The sequence below is a fragment of the Zea mays genome, chromosome 3 (assembly GCF_902167145.1).
Source record: "Zea mays cultivar B73 chromosome 3, Zm-B73-REFERENCE-NAM-5.0, whole genome shotgun sequence".
Taxonomy (NCBI): Eukaryota; Viridiplantae; Streptophyta; class Magnoliopsida; order Poales; family Poaceae; genus Zea; species Zea mays.
Window position 1 is genome coordinate 10,691,029 of NC_050098.1, and position 19,003 is coordinate 10,710,031.

The window sequence follows — 19,003 nt, forward strand, 5'->3', positions numbered from 1 at the left end:
GGCAAGTCATTCAAATACTTGATGCACATATCTAGTGGGAGAACATTATATATTTTGTGTCATAGAGAATAAGTTTCACTTGAGTAAGCTATTCTAAGACAATCCATAATGGTAAATTTGTATCTCATTCATATGGATTGTAATCTTCATTTTCTAAATAGCTACTCTTGATGTAGTTTAAAACTTCCTTTATATTATATCAAGTCCATAATAATCCTTTTTGTTGATATTCGTCATATGCATATGCACTAACATGGATATGATTTTTAAACTGTAAAAGGTATAATTAGTGATCCATACTCTCTAAATTTTGGAAACCCATATTTTGATATCTTAGAAATCTACTTCAATCGATATCCATATGCTTCACATTGAATTGGATCACTAAGTTGTAAATTCCATGCATAACTTGTCTTTATGATATGAATGCTTGTGCGACTAACCTTGATAAGCTAGGTGCACCCAAGGTCAAGCTAGGTTCATTATCAAGAAGGCAACACAATGATGTATAAAGAAAAGGAGAAAAGGCTCCTATTCTTAACTCTAGCTTTTATCTGTGTGATTAAATATTGACTTGAAACCATGTAAGATGGTTGTCAAGTATATGTGGGTGCCTACACAAAGAGAAAGGCCACAATAAAGTTTGTGTGGGTACTCAAGGCTCTTACTACTAATCTCAAAGGACCCAATTCAAATTGGGTACCAAACTATGAAGCTTAAACTTGTTTTGCAGGATCTCTCCTTCAATGGATCAAGTTGGGTGCTCGATAATGGATGTATAAATTATATTAGGAGATAATGGCAAGGGTGGTAACAACTTAATCTCAAGTGCATATTATTTTCAAATCTTATCTCTTTTGTGACTTATGTAGCCACTAAGGAAGAAGAAGCACTTGAGGATATACATAAGTTGTTGATTATGAAATAAAGGTCCAACTGTAAGATAATGTCACACCCGGTTTTAGAAGGCAAACCAAATGCGAACCATGTACGTGCCAGGATCAGCAATTCACGTACACAACAGTTACATAACTGGACATCATCACACAGTGCTCAACTAATAACATAAAAGGGGAATAATAGTCGATTACATCATATGTCTGAGACATTCACATAGTCTTTACAATAATCAAAGTGCGGAAAAGAAACATAGATACACGCGGCCTTCACAGGCAGCCGACTGAGGGTTGCCGCTAACCCACACCTAGAACTCGTCGTAATCTTGGAACTCCTGGAGGTCTCCTTCCACGGCTTCATCTTCTCCTGAGCAGTGGTTGCAATGCGGACAACCTGGGGGGGGGGGTTGGTGTGTAGAGCAAGGGTGAGTACACATCAACATACCCAACAAGTGTCCTATTTGGCTGTAGTGGACTAGCTTTATGTGGGGGTAAGTCAAGTAGTTGCTTTTAGTTGGTCAGGTTATTATTACTAGTAAAAAGAGCCAAGTTTTAGTATTAACCCACGTTATTAACCCAAGAGTACCCTTTCCAGATGGAAAGAATACCACTTACCATCACCAGAGTCACTACCAAATCCATCAATCTCGTTGCGCGACGAAACGCACGACGGCTTACGTCAACAGAACTACATTTAAAAAACGAATCGTCGCGCGGCGAAGCGCGCGACACAACACATTAATAAATATAAATTAAAAGAATCGTCACGCGACGAAGCGCGCGACGCAGCACACATTAATAAATATAAATTTAAAAGAATCGTCGCGCGACGCATCACATTAATAAAGATGAAATTAGAATGAACCGTCGCGCGGCGAAACGCGCGACGTAGCACATCGACTAAACTAAAATTAAAATGAATTAAGACGGGGGCTGAACGCCGTGCGACTACAGTCGCACGCGCGAAAGCACGCTGCACGTGCCGAGGGCACGCGAGGGCGCGGCGGGGCGCGGGGCCGAGCCGCCGGCGCCGGGCGTGGACGCGCAGGGGGCCGCGGGCGCGGGGCCGGGCGTGGAGGGGCGCGGCGCGGCCGAGCCGCCGCCTGGGGCGCGCGACGGGGAGGGGAGGGGCGTGGCGCGGGCCGCCATCGGGCACGGGGAGGACGCGGGGACGGGCGCGGGGACGCGCGAGGGGGAGGGCGCGGGCCGCCGGGGAGGGGCTCGCCGGGGGGGGGAGGGGGCTCGCCGGGGGCGCGCGCGACGGGGAGGGGGCCGCGCAAGGGGGGGAGAGAAGGGCGCACGAGCAGGGGAGGGGCGCGCGGCAGGGCCACGCAGGGAGGAAGAAAGGGTGGGGGAGGGAGAGAGAGAGGGAAGGGGAGGGGAAAAACTCACCTCCGGCGATCACGTCTCCAAACCCTAGGGCACCACGGGGAGAGAGAGAGGTGGAAGAGGGAGAGGGAGGTTACTGTGCGGGAGAAAATCAAATGAGACAAAGGGATTAGGGGGAGGGGGGCACGCGCATAGGGAGGGCAGGGGGCGTCGGGGGCGCGTGGGCCGAACCGGGCCGGGCTGGGCCGGGCTAGGCTGGGCCACATCACGGATCAAAACCCACGACACGCACGACCACTAAACGGAATCCGATTGCGAACCAAAATCCGAAACGGGACGAGACGAACACGCGACATCAAACAAAGAAATGCGCTTCAGTATGATGCAACACCCATGACACTAAGGTTTTGTTTATACATGACACGGACACCTGTCACTATACTGGTTTGAAATTGGGAAGAAGGAGTGAAACGGGAAGAGAAAAGAGAGAAATGCCCGAATTTGGTGAGTGAAAAGGAGAAAAAAAATTCTACCCCCAAATTCAGGGCGTTACAAACCTATCCCCCTTAAAAGAATCTCACCCTCGAGATTCAAGGTTGGCTAGCAAAGAGCTCAGGATACTTGGCCATCAGATCATCTTCACGCTCCTAGGTCGCTTCTTCCTCAGAATGGTGACTCCATCTGACTTTGCACATTCTGATAGTCTTCCTCCGGGTGACTCTATCTGCAGTCTCAAGAATCTGCGCTGGCTTCTCTATGTAGGTCAAGTCCTCCTGGACCTCCAGACCTTCCACTGGCAACTGCTCTTCTGGCACACGCAAACACTTCTTCAACTGAGACACATGAAAGACATCATGCACTACAGACAAGCCTTCTGGCAAATTAAGTTGATAGGCCACTTCTCCACGCCTTGCGAGAATCTGATACGGACCAACATAGCGGGGCGCTAGCTTGCCTTTGACTCCAAATCTTCTGACTCTTCTGATCGGTGACACTTTCAAATAGACAAAATCTCCAACTTTGAAACTCAGCTCTCTTCTTCTTGTGTCTGCATAACTTCGCTGCCTTGATTGCGCTATCTTCAGATTCTCCCGAACCATCTTGATGTTCTCTTCAGCTTCAAGTAGAATGTCTGGCCCGAACACTTGCTTTTCTCCAGGCTGATCCCATTGCAACGGAGTTCTACAACTCCTCCCATAGAGCGCCTGAAATGGTGACATCTTCAAGCTGGCCTGGTAACTGTTGTTATAGGAGAACTCTGCATAAGGCAACCTCTTGTCCCATCCAGACTGATCTTGCAATGCACAGGCTCTCAACATGTCTTCAAGGATTTGATTGGTTCTTTCGGTCTAACCATCCGTCTGCGGATGATAAGCTGAACTGAAATTCAGGTGTGTGCCCAAAGCTTCATGCAACTGCTGCCAAAAATGAGAGGTGAACTGCGTTCCTCTGTCTGACACTATCTTCTTTGGCACACCATGAAGACAAACGATCCGAGACATGTACAACTCTGCCAATACTGCACTGCTGTAGTTGGTCTTGATGGGTATGAAGTGGGCTGACTTAGTTAAGCGGTCCACCACTACCCAAATGGAATCGTAGCCGGCTCGAGTGCGAGGCAATCTGACTATGAAATCCATACCGATTTCATCCCATTTCCATTGAGGAATCTGCAACGGTTGCAACAATCCAGCTGGCCTCTAATGCTCTGCCTTGATCCGTCGACAACTATCACACATAGCCACATGCTCTGCGATTTCCCTCTTCATTCCGTACCACCAGAATTTCTTCTTCAGATCCTGATACATCTTCTCACTTCCAGGGTGTATCGAATAAGCTGTCTCATGAGCTTCCTTGAGGATCAACTCCCGAATAGACTGGACATTGGGAACACACAAGCGGTCTTTGAACCATATCACACCTTCTGCATCTTCACGAAAATCTTTGCCTCTGCCGTCTAGAATCAGCCGCCGGATTTCACTGATCTTCTCATCATTCTTCTGTGCTTCTTTGATTTCCCGCTCTAAGGTGGGTTCTAACTCAACTGTCACTCCTCGCATATTGTTCAAAAACCTGAGACTCAGTCTGTCAAACTCTTTGGCCAACTCATAAGGCATCGGACGAGCGACCATCAGATTGACCTGACTCTTTCTGCTCAAAGCATCTGCCACTACGTTCGCTTTGCCTGGATGGTAATGAATCTCCAACTCGTAGTCTTTGATCAACTCTAACCATCTTCGTTGCCTCATATTCAACTCTGACTGAGTGAATATGTACTTCAGACTCTTATGGTCTGTGTAAACATCACATTTCTGCCCATACAGATATTGCCTCCACGTCTTCAGTGCGTGGACCACTACTGCCAACTCTAAGTCATGGATTGGGTAATTCTGCTCATGAACCTTCAGCTGTCGGGACGAGTAGGCCACAACTCTTCCCTCCTACATCAACACGCATTCCAAACCAGTGTAACAAGCATCGAAATACACCAAGAAGGGCTTGTGCACATCGGGCAAGACTAAGACAGGCGCTGTAGTCAACTTCTCTTTCAGCGCTTCAAAGGCTTCTTGGCACTTCTGCGTCCACTTGAACTCAATCTTGTTGCCTAGCAAAGCTGTCATTGGTTTCGCAATCTTCGAAAATCCTTCAATAAATCGCCGATAATATTTGGCCATTCCAATGAAGCTCTTGATTCCTCGAGCATCTGTTGGAGCTTTCAAGTTCAGAATGTCCGCCACTTTCTTCGGGTCCACAGCCAATCCTTCTTTGTTGATTATGTGACCCAAGAACAGGACTTCATCAATCCAGAACTCACACTTGCTCAACTTTGCATACAGCTGGTGCTCTCGCAATCTTTGCAATACCATCCTCAAATGATCTGCATGCTCTGCTTCGCCTTGAGAATATATCAGAATATCATCAATAAATACCACCACAAACTTGTCAAGATAATCCATGAATACACTATTCATCAGATTCATGAAGAAGGCTGGTGCATTTGTTAGACCGAAAGACATCACAGTGAACTCATACAAACCATACTTGGTAATGAATGCCGTCTTTAGAATGTCTGAGGGTCGAATCCTGAGCTAGTGATAACCTGACCTCAGATCTATCTTTGAAAACACGCTGGCTCTTCTCAACTGGTCGAACAGATCCTCTATTCTGGGCAAGGGGTACTTGTTCTTGATCGTGACCTCATTCAGAGCTCGATAATCGATACACATCCTTCTGGTGCCATCTTTCTTCCCCACGAATAGGACAGGGGCGGCCTAAGGCGAGGTGCTTGGCCGGATGTAACCTTTCTCTGATAGCTCATCAATCTGCTTCTTAAGCTCAACCAACTCTGGCCCATATACTCTATAAGCTCTCTTAAAGATGGGGGCGGTTCCAGGAAGAAGCTCTATGGCAAACTCAACTTTTTGCTATGGTGGCATACCTGGTAGGTCCTTTGGAAACACGTCTGGGAACTCGGACACAACCTTGATGATCTCAAGTGGATCTGCTTCACTGCTATCAACAGCCATCTGATAACAACTTCCTTTTCTTGGCTTAGGCGGGACTAACTCTCCTAGTGGGGACATCAACTTGATTGTCCTCTTATCACAACTGATAACTGCCTGATACTTATCTAGCCAATTCATCCTAGGATGACATCTATTCCCTGAGTACCCATTACTATGAGATTAGCGGGGAACACTATCCTCCTTATTTCCACACTTACATTCAAGCAAATGTTATCGGCTTGAATTCTACCATTGGCTGAGTCAATTTGAATGGGGGTTGACATGGTAGTAATTGGAAGATTATGTGCTTCTACCCATGATGCAGTAATGAATGATTGCGTTGCTCCAGTATCAAATAACACTTCTGCAATGTGGGAATCGACTGGAAACATACCTACTGTCATGCCGGGTTTCTCTTGAACTGCTTCAGCCTCCAAGTGGTTCAGTCTCCCATGATTATAGCGTGGCTGAGAGCGGTTGCCTGCTCCAGGCTGAGGCACATTCTGCTTTGCTGGGGCATTGGGGCCTGACTGCTGCTGGGCTACCTTCTTCGAACATTGCATCACCTAATGGTCTTGCTCCCCACAGTGGAAACATGCCCTGCTTCCACCCTGAGATGGTGCTGCTTGACTGTTCTGCTGGGTCGCTGGGGCAGGAAGACGAGGTGCCTGCTGATTCTGCCTTTGGAACTGACCTCCTCCTGACTGATTGTTCTAGCGATTCTGCTGCTGGTGCTGAGGATACTGCCTTTGAAACTGCTGCTGCTGAGGTGGACGCTGGTTCTGCCTGAACTGCTGAGGTTGATTGCCTGAGAAACGAGGGCGATTGTTGCTTCCAGACTGAGGTCCACTGATCTTACACTTGCGATCCTCCATCTCTTTATGCTTCCTCTCTGTCATGATTGCTCTGTCAATCAGGTGCTGGAATGTCGGAAAGGTATGATTCATCAGCTGATACTGCAGAGGGTCGACTAAACCTCTCAGGAAACGATACTGTCGCTTGATGTCGGTGTTGACATCTTCAGGAGCATAGCGAGACAGTTGCAGAAACCTATCTCGGTACTCACTAACAGACATTGACCCTTGCTTGAGTGCCAGGAACTCCTCCTTCTTCATTGTCATCAGACCTGCAGGAACATGGTACTGACGAAAGCTACCTCTGAACTCTTCCCAGGTGATGGTGTCGGGGTTGGCATGGGTGGCGAGATAAGACTCCCACCATGACTGGGCTGCTCCTCTCAATAGACAGGGACCATACAGAACTTTCTCCCTGTCATCACACTAAGCGGTATGCAACTCCTGCTCCACAGTGCACAACCAGTCTTCAGCATCCATGGGGTCAGAAGAATGAGCAAACGTTGGGGATGACCTCTCATGAACTCAGCACGCTTGTCCCTGGGCATCTGAGGCATCTGAGGCTGAGGTGGTGGCTGCTGCTGCTGAATGGCGGCCAGAGTCTGACCGATGGCTTGAACTGCCTGAGTCTGCATCATGAACATCTACTCGATCGACATCAGGGGCGGGGGTGGCAGCTGCTGTTGCTGGGATGCCTCATCCTGCGGTGCTGCCTGCTCCTGCTGAGCACGTCTTCCTTCTCTGCGCCTATTTTCTGACATCTACAGAATGCAACCACACATCAGAATTGATCTGGCAAACCTTGTAGCATAAGAAAAGAGTATAGAATTCTTCCACAACACTGAACAGATGAACATCTTCACTGATCTCTGTAACACCCCAGGTGTTACTCAGGGTGTCCACCCCAGGGTTACCCCTTTTTTTAACCCATTATCACATGAAGTTTTGTATGGGCAAGGTACCTCAAGCATTAAATTCAAGGTCTTAACCAAGTGCAACTATCTTGGATGTCATGCCCTAGCTTGTCATGCACATCTAAGTGGGGATTTCCCAAAACCCTAAAGCAAACCCCCATGGGCAATAGGAACCCTAATTGAAGCCATGATCAAAAGATCATGTAAACCTGATGATCATGGTTTGGGCCAAATATAAAAGTTGTAATATACTTAATAACCTACAATTAATAGTAAGGAAGTACCCCCAAAAAGTTTTCAGAAAAGCCCTAAAAAGTTCACCTAAGGTTCAACACAAGGGAGAATTCAGTTTTTGCCTAAGTACAAAAACTAACCCTTGCACAAAGACTCCACATGTTCACCTTAATCCCCTTTTCAAAACCCTTCGACCCAATTGACAAAATGGTGCCAAATTAACCCTAGAACACCCTGGAAAGAGATGACACCTACCCTAGGGCGCTAGACACGACTTGACACCCCTTTTGTCTCGGTTCGGGCCTAGCTGACACAGCAAACTTCTCCCCTCTCTATCTCCCTACCCCGACCATATCTCGACTTGGAACTCACAGCGAAAAGATAGGATTTGGAGCAGAGAAGCGACCGTACACAGTGACTTTGCCAAGATACGCACGCTATGGCGCTCTAATCCGCCGTTGAACCATGGCAGAAGCAAGCTTCCACGTGTTCGACGCGAGCTGACATCCAGGGGCGCGCTCAGAGCACGCCCGTGCGCGAACCCCCGCACGCCCGCGGCCGCCCGTGACCACGCCCACGCCACGACTATAAAGCCCGCCCCAGTGCTTGGCTGCCTTCCCCGTTGCCTCCTCCGTACCTCGCCTGACTTACCCGAGCCAGTCATTAGCTCCGGCGACCTCCCCGCGACCCGCCAGTGCCGCCCGAGAGCAACCACCGTGGCCAGCCCCTCTCCCGTCCTCCTCCGTTCGATCCAAGCCCTCAGATAGCTTCCTGGTGATGCCATGAGACTTGCTCAAGCTTGACCCGGGGACCCGCGTCACCGGTATAGCCCAATCATGCTCACCGGAGTTCAAGAACCCGCTGGCGCATGTGGACCGGGTAAGCCCCTGCACCGTTTTCCAATTCGTTGCGCGCATGGCCTCTATATCACCCCGTGAAGCTCCTCGTGCACCCTAATTGAACTATACCGCCGTGGTTTGGCCGGAGCAGGAGCCGCCGACGACCCCCGCCGCCTGTGCTCGTGGCCAGGGTAGCTCCGACCACCTCCGACGTCGACCCGCACACCGACGTGACCGTCGCGACCTCCCGGACGTCACTGACCACCCCGCCGGAGCTCTACTGCCGCCGGTAAGCCCCACCGCCGTAATCTATGCCGCGAGTACTGTTTAAGCCGGTCAGGGAGCGCAGATTAGATTTCAGTTAAGTCCAGGGGGCTTTGCGCAATGTCAGTGACCCAAGCCAATAGTGGACCGAGGGCTGTTCTGTGAGAAAAGAAAAGGATAAACCCCAGGGGCCTCAGCGTAAACCTGTTTTCTTTTCCATTTTTGAATTTCTTTTTCTTTTGTTATAACAGATAGCTAAATAAATGCATAACTTGAAGAATAATCATCCAAAAATGTTCAAACCAATTTTGCTAGATTCTGGAAATTATGAACTATCAAAAAAAATAATAGAACCCATGGTTTCTGTATTTCTTTCTGAAGTTTTAAATTAAATAAGAAAACTACTCAAAACTCAATATTAGAAGGAAAAATAGGAATATTGTTTGACCAGGGTTAGAAAAATTTTGAGAAGTTTGTATCTACCTATTAAACAAAGTAAAAATGTTAAACCTCACTGTCTACTCCATTAGGTTAGTTTTTACCCCTTATTTCCTAATATGCTTAAGGATAAGAAAAATAAAAAATGTACTTTAAACAAAGAACCAGAGAGTACCTCTATTTTTGTTAGGATACTTATTTAATATAGTCCACTGGAAAAATATATCATGCCCTGTTTTAGTATAAAATAAGTAGGATCCCTTTTGTTTTAATAAAACAAGTGAAACTTAGAAAAACTCTACAAAAATAACCCCAAGGTAAAAACACCCCCACCCTTGGGATAACTAATGTTTTGTTATTAAGAACTTAGGAAAAATAGGAGATCTGCTGTTTGACATTTTTCAAATAATAATGTAGTAGAAAGTGCCTTTTTGACATTAAACTTAAGAAAATCATAACTAAATAACCACCCCTTAGTTTTCTGAGATTTTTAGCACAGAAGCCTATTATTACTATTGGATGCCAGCAAAAATAACCTTTAGGACAGAAACCACCCCTAAATAAGAGATGTAGTGTAAAGTGGCCCATTTTGCCCAATTATTGTTATTTTTGTTTAAAACCTAGCTTTTGTACCTAAGCCTCAAAATTCTTAAAACAGGCTAGAATAGCAAATGACAACCCACTGTAATTTTTACAGAATTTTTGGAAATTTTTTAAAACATTGTCATAGTTCAAACCTACCCTAGAAACCCTAAATGGAAATTAAGGAAAGGAAAATGAATAATGGTAATTAATGTCATCCTAAAACCCTTGTAAATTTGTCCACTGAAATGTACAAAGACAATACAAATCCACTATGTTATCCTAAAAGAAAACCTAAGCTTAAAGGGTAATAAGTCTATGTATCTATATATATACCACTAGAAGCCCCGCATGACTAAGAAACCCTAAGTTACTTCTTAACTTAGTTCTCTTTAGCATAATATTATTAAATCCTGCATAACCATGACATACATGTTCATTGCATTTCGATAGACTGTAATCTTGCTGACGGAGAGTACACCCTCGTGCCGGAGCAAGGAGCTGCTCAGGAGGTAGCCCCGGACCCAGCACCCGAGCCTGCACCAGAGGACCTGCCAGCCACTGCTTTGGAAGGCAAGCCCCGGTTTTATGCATAGCCTGTTATTTATGCTATTTTACTTCACTTAATGGTTGTAGGATTGATTGTGCACTTAGGTATAGGAATTGTTTGAAACCCTAGTTGCATGATCTCAGGAATCCTATTGAGATGAATACTAGTATGCTAGGTCGAGTAGCTGCTTTATTAAGTAGGATCTCGGTAGAAGACGAGTGATTTTTCTAGCACTCGCGCGAGGTCAGGACATTGATTGTACCCACTTTCATATCGTACTGATGTTGGGTGTGGGCAACAATCCATGGGGATTGGTTGTTCACGGGATAAAAACTTGAATAAGGATTAAGGTGTGGTACCGTGCGTCAAGCGTTTGAACGTACTAAACACATACCGAGAAATATGGTAAATCGGTAAGCCTAGTACCTGAGTGAACCTGCCCGCAGATTGCCCTCCTCACGCGACCTGAGACGAGGTCTCCCATTCCGGTTATGGTGGGTACAAGTGCGGTCACTGCACGACGGCCAGTCGGGGTCAGTGAGGCATTGTACGCCAAGGCGGTGAGCCCCTTTCTGTTGCCAGGGAATCGATGGGGACGGTTGATGTGTGTGGGGACGGAGTGCCCCTGCATGTCGTGTGTTTAGGTTTACCTTGCAAGGATAAAAACTCGATTCGAATCGTCTGCTTCTCGCAGCTAATGAGACTGCTTGATCCATGCTGCTACATTGAGTAACAAGTGGAAATATGATGAGTTGATATAAGATGTGATTGCTAATAATGTTTGTTACCATGTATGAATAGATAGTTCACTTTTAGCCTTAAGAGAGTCACACTTAATTTTGACTAAATTAAAATCTTGATTTAGAAACTCAGCTAGTGCTTTTGGCAACCAAACCCCACAGCCAAACAGCTGCATGTCTAGAGGTAGAGGAGTAGACTCCTCACACCGGGTAAGTCTAGCTGAGTATTAGTATACTCAGCCTTGCTTGTGGCATAATTTTTACAGGTTCTCTGGAGGAGATGATTGCTGGGATAACTTGGCCGTCCACCTTGCCACCGGGTTGGACTGTTGAGTGGGACCCTGCCTCGGCTGAGGAGGAGCATGAGGAGTGATGGGACAGGCTTCCCCATCTCTCTGTTTAATTACCGTTAGTTTTATTCCGCTGCACTTCGAACAATGATGGTTACTTTTGCAAAAACTCCGATGATGATGATGGTGATGTAATAATTTAATATTCTGACATGTATGGTTTTATGCTTTATTGTATTTGCTCTGTGACTCACCTTCGAGTGAGATTGTGGTACTTGATCCTGTCAGTGGCCGTGTCGGACTAGATCCGAGGGATTGACGGGTTATTCCCATTTAAGTGTGGTCTAGCCTCTAAGGCGGGGCTTAGGCACTTAAGTTGGAATAATTCGGGCAGTTCCGCCACATCTGGTATCGGAGCTTGTACCACCACAGAGGAATCAATAAAATGTAAATACCATCAAATTTCCAAATAAAACTTGATAGAAACAAGGTTGAATAGATAGTAGGACGAGCAGGATAGACCTAGGACGTGAAGCCTTAGGGTAATAGAAGAGTAGCTAGGTGGCTAAATAACTAGGCCCTACAGGCCACTTTTACAGGATGGGAGTTCTTCCCTATTCCTTTTATCTTGTTGTGAGGTCGTTCAGGACGAGCATGCATGTATTCATAATTAAGCAAATGGGTAACTGAGTAAAGGACTTAAAAATAAGATAACAACCAATTAGATTCCCCGGTGCCTTTTCAGTAGCTAGAGAAGGGCTGAGTTTTATTTTTCCTTGTTCTCTTATAATTCTTTTTCTTTTACTTACGCTTAACCGTACACAGATGACTTCCCACGGATCCTCCGATGACGGAAATGCACTAACCCACACGGACGGACTTGCATGAGAGGGCTTTCCTCGCATTCTGTGGGAGGTACTTCAGGGGGCCGGATACACGACACCCCCTCAGTACGCGGTGCAGCAGTTCGAGAAGCACCGAGTGCCTCGCTGTAGGGTGAGGATGACTTTGGAGCCTCATCCCCTGCAGCCAGGCTGGCGCTCTTTGGACTCCGAGCCTTTCGGGTACCGAGCAGAGGACACGATCGAGGCGATCGCTCTGCATGGATTGACTACTTTTTGCGGATTCCATCCTTTGGAGCTGGCTACCCACCCCGTTGGCTTGTTCCCCGCTGAGAGGGAGGACGACCCAATGTGGAAGGATCGGGTGGAGCATGCCAAGGACATCTGGGCCATCTACCCAGGACAGACGGCGCACTTGACAGTACGGTGCATGAATGCTCTGTACCGTCTGCAGGTGATGCGCGGTGAGGCAATGTCCCATCTGATGGCACTGCTGGAAGCAACAAAGATCACGTTGGATAACAGAGAGGAACTCGTGGTTGATTTATCTCAAGAAATGGTGGAGAAGGACTTGCAGGTGGAGCAGTTATCCACCGATATTCAGGAATTGGAGGAGCTGGTGGGCACCAGGGAGAACGCCATCGAGGTCCTAGAGGATCAGCTCATTAACACTCAGCAGCAGCTTGCTGAGGCTAACGAGCACCTGGACATGCATCACCAGGAGATCCAGGACCAAGAGGCAAACGAGGACGTCGACATTGAGGGAGGAGATGAGCCTGCCTCCAGTGTGGACACTGCTGGCTCGGGAAGACCACCTTCCCCCGAGTCGAGTGTTGCGTCGTTCGCTCACTAGGTGTTTAGGATAGGCTTAGAAGTTGGATAGTCGGACTCCTCGCAGCTAGCTTAGCTTTTGCACCCTTGGGGTACTAGGCTAGATAGAGTTGAGTCATTTTGGAACAATTTGATGTAATCGTGCTAAACTCTCTTGGGAGCTTGTTTGATGGATGCTGTTATCAGTTTAAATTTGGAAGGAAGAATTTATGCCTCTTTAAAAATCCCTTTTGTTGAAGTCGGAGTCTATCATGCTGTTTTAACTTTTTCCCCGTGATAAAATCTTGAACTTGGAACTGTGGTGTTAAGTAAGTATGTGGTTTTTCAGATGGCCGGGAGGCAGCGTCGTGGCCAGAACGAGCGCGTTCCTCCACCGCCGCCACCACCCCCCACTCTGCAGGAGCTCATGGCTCAGCAGAATGAGATCCTGAGGCAGCTGGCTCAACGTCAGCCACCACCTCAGCATTATGGTGGTGGAGACCATCAGCGTCACCCCGCGGCGGCTACATACCAGGAATTCCTTAGCACCCAGCCTCCATTGTTCACAAGGGCGGAGGACCCACTTGATGCAGATGTGTGGCTACGAGTGGTGGAATCCAAATTCCCACTGCTCCATGGAGCTTGTTCAGAGGTCACCAAAGTCAGGTTTGCCACCCAGCAGCTTCGCGGACCTGCAAGGACTTGGTGGGATCATTTTCTTGCTATGCAGTCAGAGGACAGAGAGGTGGAGTGGAGGGAGTTCAAGGCAGCTTTTAGAGGACACCATATACCAGCCGGGGTCATGGACAGGAAGCTCAATGAGTTTTTGGCACTCACTCAGGGCAATAGGATAGTGTTGCAGTATGCCCAGGCCTTTAATGACTTGTGCCAGTATGCGGGATATCATGCAGATACAGATGAGAAGAAGAGGGATAGATTCAGGAGGGGGCTCAGCACTAAGCTCCGGGATCGTCTCAACACCGTCAGGGCCAACAGCTACAATGAGTTGGTCAACATGGCTATCTCCCAAGAGGACTGCATTACGGCTAGGCAGGCAGAGAAGAAGAGGAAGACCCCTGTGGCAGGACCCTCAGCTCAGCCACAGCGCTTCAGGATTGTGTCCGACACCCAGGGCAGGGGACCCCAGCAGCAGCAAGGGCGATGGGTGATCCGACCCCAGCAGCAGCAGGCACCCAACCGCACCCAATTTCCCACTCAGAGGAGTAATCAGCAGCAGCAGCAGTACCGCCAGGCCAATGACAACAGATGCTTCACATGTGGCAACACTGGGCATTATGCCAAGAATTGCCCCAGGAACCAGCAAAGGCAGGGGCAGAATGTCAATCAGAACCAAGGCAAGAGACAGAAGGTGCAAGTGAGGCAGGGCAGGCTGAACTTCACCACCATGGTTGATATTCCAGAGGGAGCACCCGTCATGACTGGTATCTTTACAGTTTTAAATTATCCCGCTATTGTTCTTTTTGATTCTGGTGCATCGCATAGTTTTATCAGTGCCAAGTTTAGTGCCAAATGCCAGTTGCCCTTTCACCATACCGATGGGGGCATTACAATTTCAACGCCAGGAGGCAGAGTTGCCACTTATCAAATCAACAGGCAAGTGCCTATAAAACTTGGTAGTCTGGTGATTAGAGCCACCCTTCTCATCTTAGGATTGGATAGCGTGGATATTATTTTGGGAGCTGACTGGTTGACCAGGCATCAGGCAGTATTGGACATTGCAGCCAGAGCCATTGAAATCCATTCCCCTGCTTATGGCGAGACTGTTTTGCATTTACCCGACCAGGGTTGTACCCGATCTTATGCCTTTGTTATGATAGAATCCCCGGTGGAAAAGATCCCAGTGGTCTGTGACTACCCAGACGTTTTCCCAGATGAATTGCCAGGGATGCCACCTAACTGAGATATTGAGTTCGCCATCGAATTGCAACCCGGGACTGCTCCTATCTCCAAGAGACCCTATAGGATGCCTCCCGCGGAATTGGCAGAATTGAAGAAGCAATTGCAAGAATTGTTGGACAAGGGGTTTATTCGTCCAAGCACTTCACCATGGGGATGCCCAACATTATTTGTGAAGAAAAAGGATGAGAGTTTGAGGATGTGTGTTGACTACCGCCCTCTCAATGCGGTGACTATTAAGAACAAATACCCGCTGCCCCGCATTGATGTTCTGTTCGATCAATTGGTAGGAGCCAAGGTATTCTCCAAGATAGACCTTTGCTCAGGATACCATCAGATCAAGATCCGTGCCAGCGATATTCCCAAGACGGCTTTCTCAACCCGATATGGACTGTATGAGTTTCTGGTGATGTCTTTTGGGCTGACCAATGCCCCGGCTTATTTTATGTACTTGATGAACTCAGTATTCATGCCAGAGTTAGACAAGTTCGTGGTCGTTTTCATTGATGACATTCTGGTTTATTCCAAGAATGAAGCCGAGCACACCAAACACTTGCATACTGTACTTCAGAGACTACGTGATCATCATTTGTATGCTAAGTTGAGTAAGTGTGAGTTCTGGCTAAAGGAGATTAAATTCTTGGGTCACACAATTTCTCAGGGTGGGATATCAGTGGATCCTGAGAAGGTACAAGAGGTAATGGACTGGAAACCCCCGACTACAGTGAAGCAAATTCGGAGTTTTCTGGGATTGGCAGGGTATTATCGACGATTTATTCCGGACTTCTCCAGAATTGCCAAGCCAATGACTGAACTGTTAAAGAAGGGAGTCAAATTTGAGTGGAGCCAAAAGTGTGAGGATGCCTTTCATACCTTGAGGCAGCATTTGACAACAGCCCCAGTGCTGGCCCAACCTGACAACACCAAGTCATTTGAAGTTTATTGTGATGCTTCGGGTACCGGATTGGGATGTGTCTTGATGCAAGAGAACAGAGTGATTGCTTATGCTTCCCGAGCACTCAGGCCCCATGAGCAGAACTACCCTACACATGATCTAGAATTGGCAGCTGTGGTGCATGCTCTTAAGATATGGAGACACTACTTGATGGGAGCTCACTGTAACATCTATACCGATCATAAGAGTCTCAAATACATCTTCACTCAAGCAGATCTGAACATGAGGCAAAGGAGATGGTTGGAGTTAATCAAGGACTATGATTTGGAGGTGCATTACCACCCAGGGAAGGCCAATGTTGTGGTAGATGCCTTGAGCAGAAAGGCCCAGTGCAATTGTATGAGCATGGATGTGGGAGTTACCACCCTGTGTGACGAGTTGTGCAAGCTGAACCTGGAAGTTGTTTCTTCGGGTGACCTAAGCTATATCTCGGTGGAGCCCACGTTGCAAGAGCAGATCATCAGGGCACAGGTTGAGGATAAAGGTGTTCAGGTTATTAAGGATATGATCAAGCAAAAGGCAGAAAAATACAAGTGTTTCCGACAGGACAGCAAGGGAATTCTATGGTTTGGAGATCGATTGGTTGTTCCTAAGGACCCTGAGCTCAGAAAGAAGATACTGGATGAAGCTCACCTTTCCAAATTCTCCATGCACCCTGGTAGCAACAAGATGTACCATGATCTCAGATCTCTATATTGGTGGACTAGAATGAAAAGGGAAATTGCCAAGTACGTATCCGAATGTGACACCTGCCAGAGAATTAAAGCTAGTCACTTGAAGACAGCAGGCCCTTTGCAACCCCTTCCCATACCATCTTGGAAATGGGAGGACATTTGTATGGACTTCATAGTGGGATTACCCAATACCTCCAGGCACCATGATTCAATTTGGGTTATCGTGGACAGGTTGACCAAGACTGCTCATTTCTTGCTAGTGCATACCACCCACAGGGCAGAGAAGTACGCTGAAATTTATGTTGATCAGATAGTAAGATTGCATGGTATTCCCAAGACCATTATATCTGACAGAGGAGCACCATTTGTGGCACGATTTTGGGAGCAATTGCAAGAGTCACTTGGGACCCATGTCATCCGAAGCTCAGCTTACCACCCTCAAACAGATGGCCAGACAGAAAGGGTGAATCAGATTTTGGAAGACATGTTGCGAGCATGTGCACTACACTACGGAAAAGATTGGGACAAGTGTCTGTCTTTGGCAGAGTTTTCTTACAATAACAGCTATCAGTCCAGTTTGAGGATGGCACCTTTTGAGGCATTATATGGGAGAAGATGTAGGACCCCACTTAATTGGTCTCAAGCAGGAGAAAGGGAAATTTTTGGGCCAGACTTGGTACTTGAGGCAGAGGCAAAGGTCAGGGTCATCAAGAAAAACCTAGAAGCTGCTCAGGCTAGGCAAAAGAGCTATCATGACAAGAGGCGAAAGCCTCTACAGTTTGAGGTAGGAGATCATGTCTATCTTAAGGTATCACCCACCAAGGGCGTCCAAAGATTCGGGATCAAGGGCAAGTTAGCTCCTCGCTACATTGGGCCATACGAGGTCAAGGAAGCTTGTGGACCCATAGCCTATCAAGTGGAATTGCCACCTCACATGTCGTCAGTTCACAATGTATTCCATGTATCTCAGCTGCGGAAATGTGTTCGCCTACCCACTGAAGTGCTACCGGAACCAGATATTGAGATAGAACCAGACTTGTCATACCAAGAGTACCCCATCAGGGTATTAGATCAAAAGGAGAGATCAACTCGGGCAAGGTCGGTCAGAATGTACAAGGTTCAGTGGAGTCACCATTCAGCAGAAGAAGCTACATGGGAGACTGAGGATTTTCTACGCTCTCGCTTCCCCGACTTTTTGCCCAAAGGAGTCGGTATGTAACCCCAAAACCCCATCCCCACCTGCCCTTTGAACTCAATTATAAGAAAAACTTAGATAACAAGGATAATCTAAGTTTTGGGTTTAACTTAAGAAGGGCTTCCTTCTGAAGTTGCAAAGAGGATGACATTCGAAGAGCAGTTAATGAGAGAAACTTGAGTATAAAGAAAAGGGTAGCACACCCACACACCTTCAAGCACCCCTCCAAGGGACTCTACCTGAAATCTCGGGACGAGATTCCTTTAAGGGGGGAGGGCTGTAACACCCCAGGTGTTACTCAGGGTGTCCACCCCAGGGTTACCCCTTTTTTTTAACCCATTATCACATGAAGTTTTGTATGGGCAAGGTACCTCAAGCATTAAATTCATGGTCTTAACCAAGTGCAACTATCTTGGATGTCATGCCCTAGCTTGTCATGCACATCTAAGTGGGGATTTCCCAAAACCCTAAAGCAAACCCCCATGGGCAATAGGAAACCTAATTGAAGCCATGATCAAAAGATCATGTAAACCTGATGATCATGGTTTGGGCCAAATATAAAAGTTGTAATATACTTAATAACCTACAATTAATAGTAAGGAAGTACCCCCAAAAAGTTTTCAGAAAAGCCCTAAAAAGTTCACCTAAGGTTCAGCACAAGGGAGAATTCAGTTTTTGCCTAAGTACAAAAACTAACCCTTGCACAAAGACTCCACATGTTCACCTTAATCCCCTTTTCAAAACCCTTCGACCCAATTGACAAAATGGCGCCAAATTAACCCTAGAACACCCTGGAAAGAGATGACACCTACCCTAGGGCGCTAGACACGACTTGACACCCCTTTTGTCTCGGTTCGGGCCTAGCTGACACAGCAAACTTCTCCCCTCTCTATCTCCCTACCCCGACCATATCTCGACTTGGAACTCACAGCGAAAAGATAGGATTTGGAGCAGAGAAGCGACCGTACACAGTGACTTTGCCAAGATACGCACGCTATGGCGCTCTAACCCGCCGTTGAACCATGGCAGAAGCAAGCTTCCACGTGTTCGACGCGAGCTGACATCCGGGGGCGCGCTCAGAGCACGCCCGTGCGCGAACCCCCGCGCGCCCGCGGCCGCCCGTGACCACGCCCACGCCACGGCTATAAAGCCCGCCCCAGTGCTTGGCTGCCTT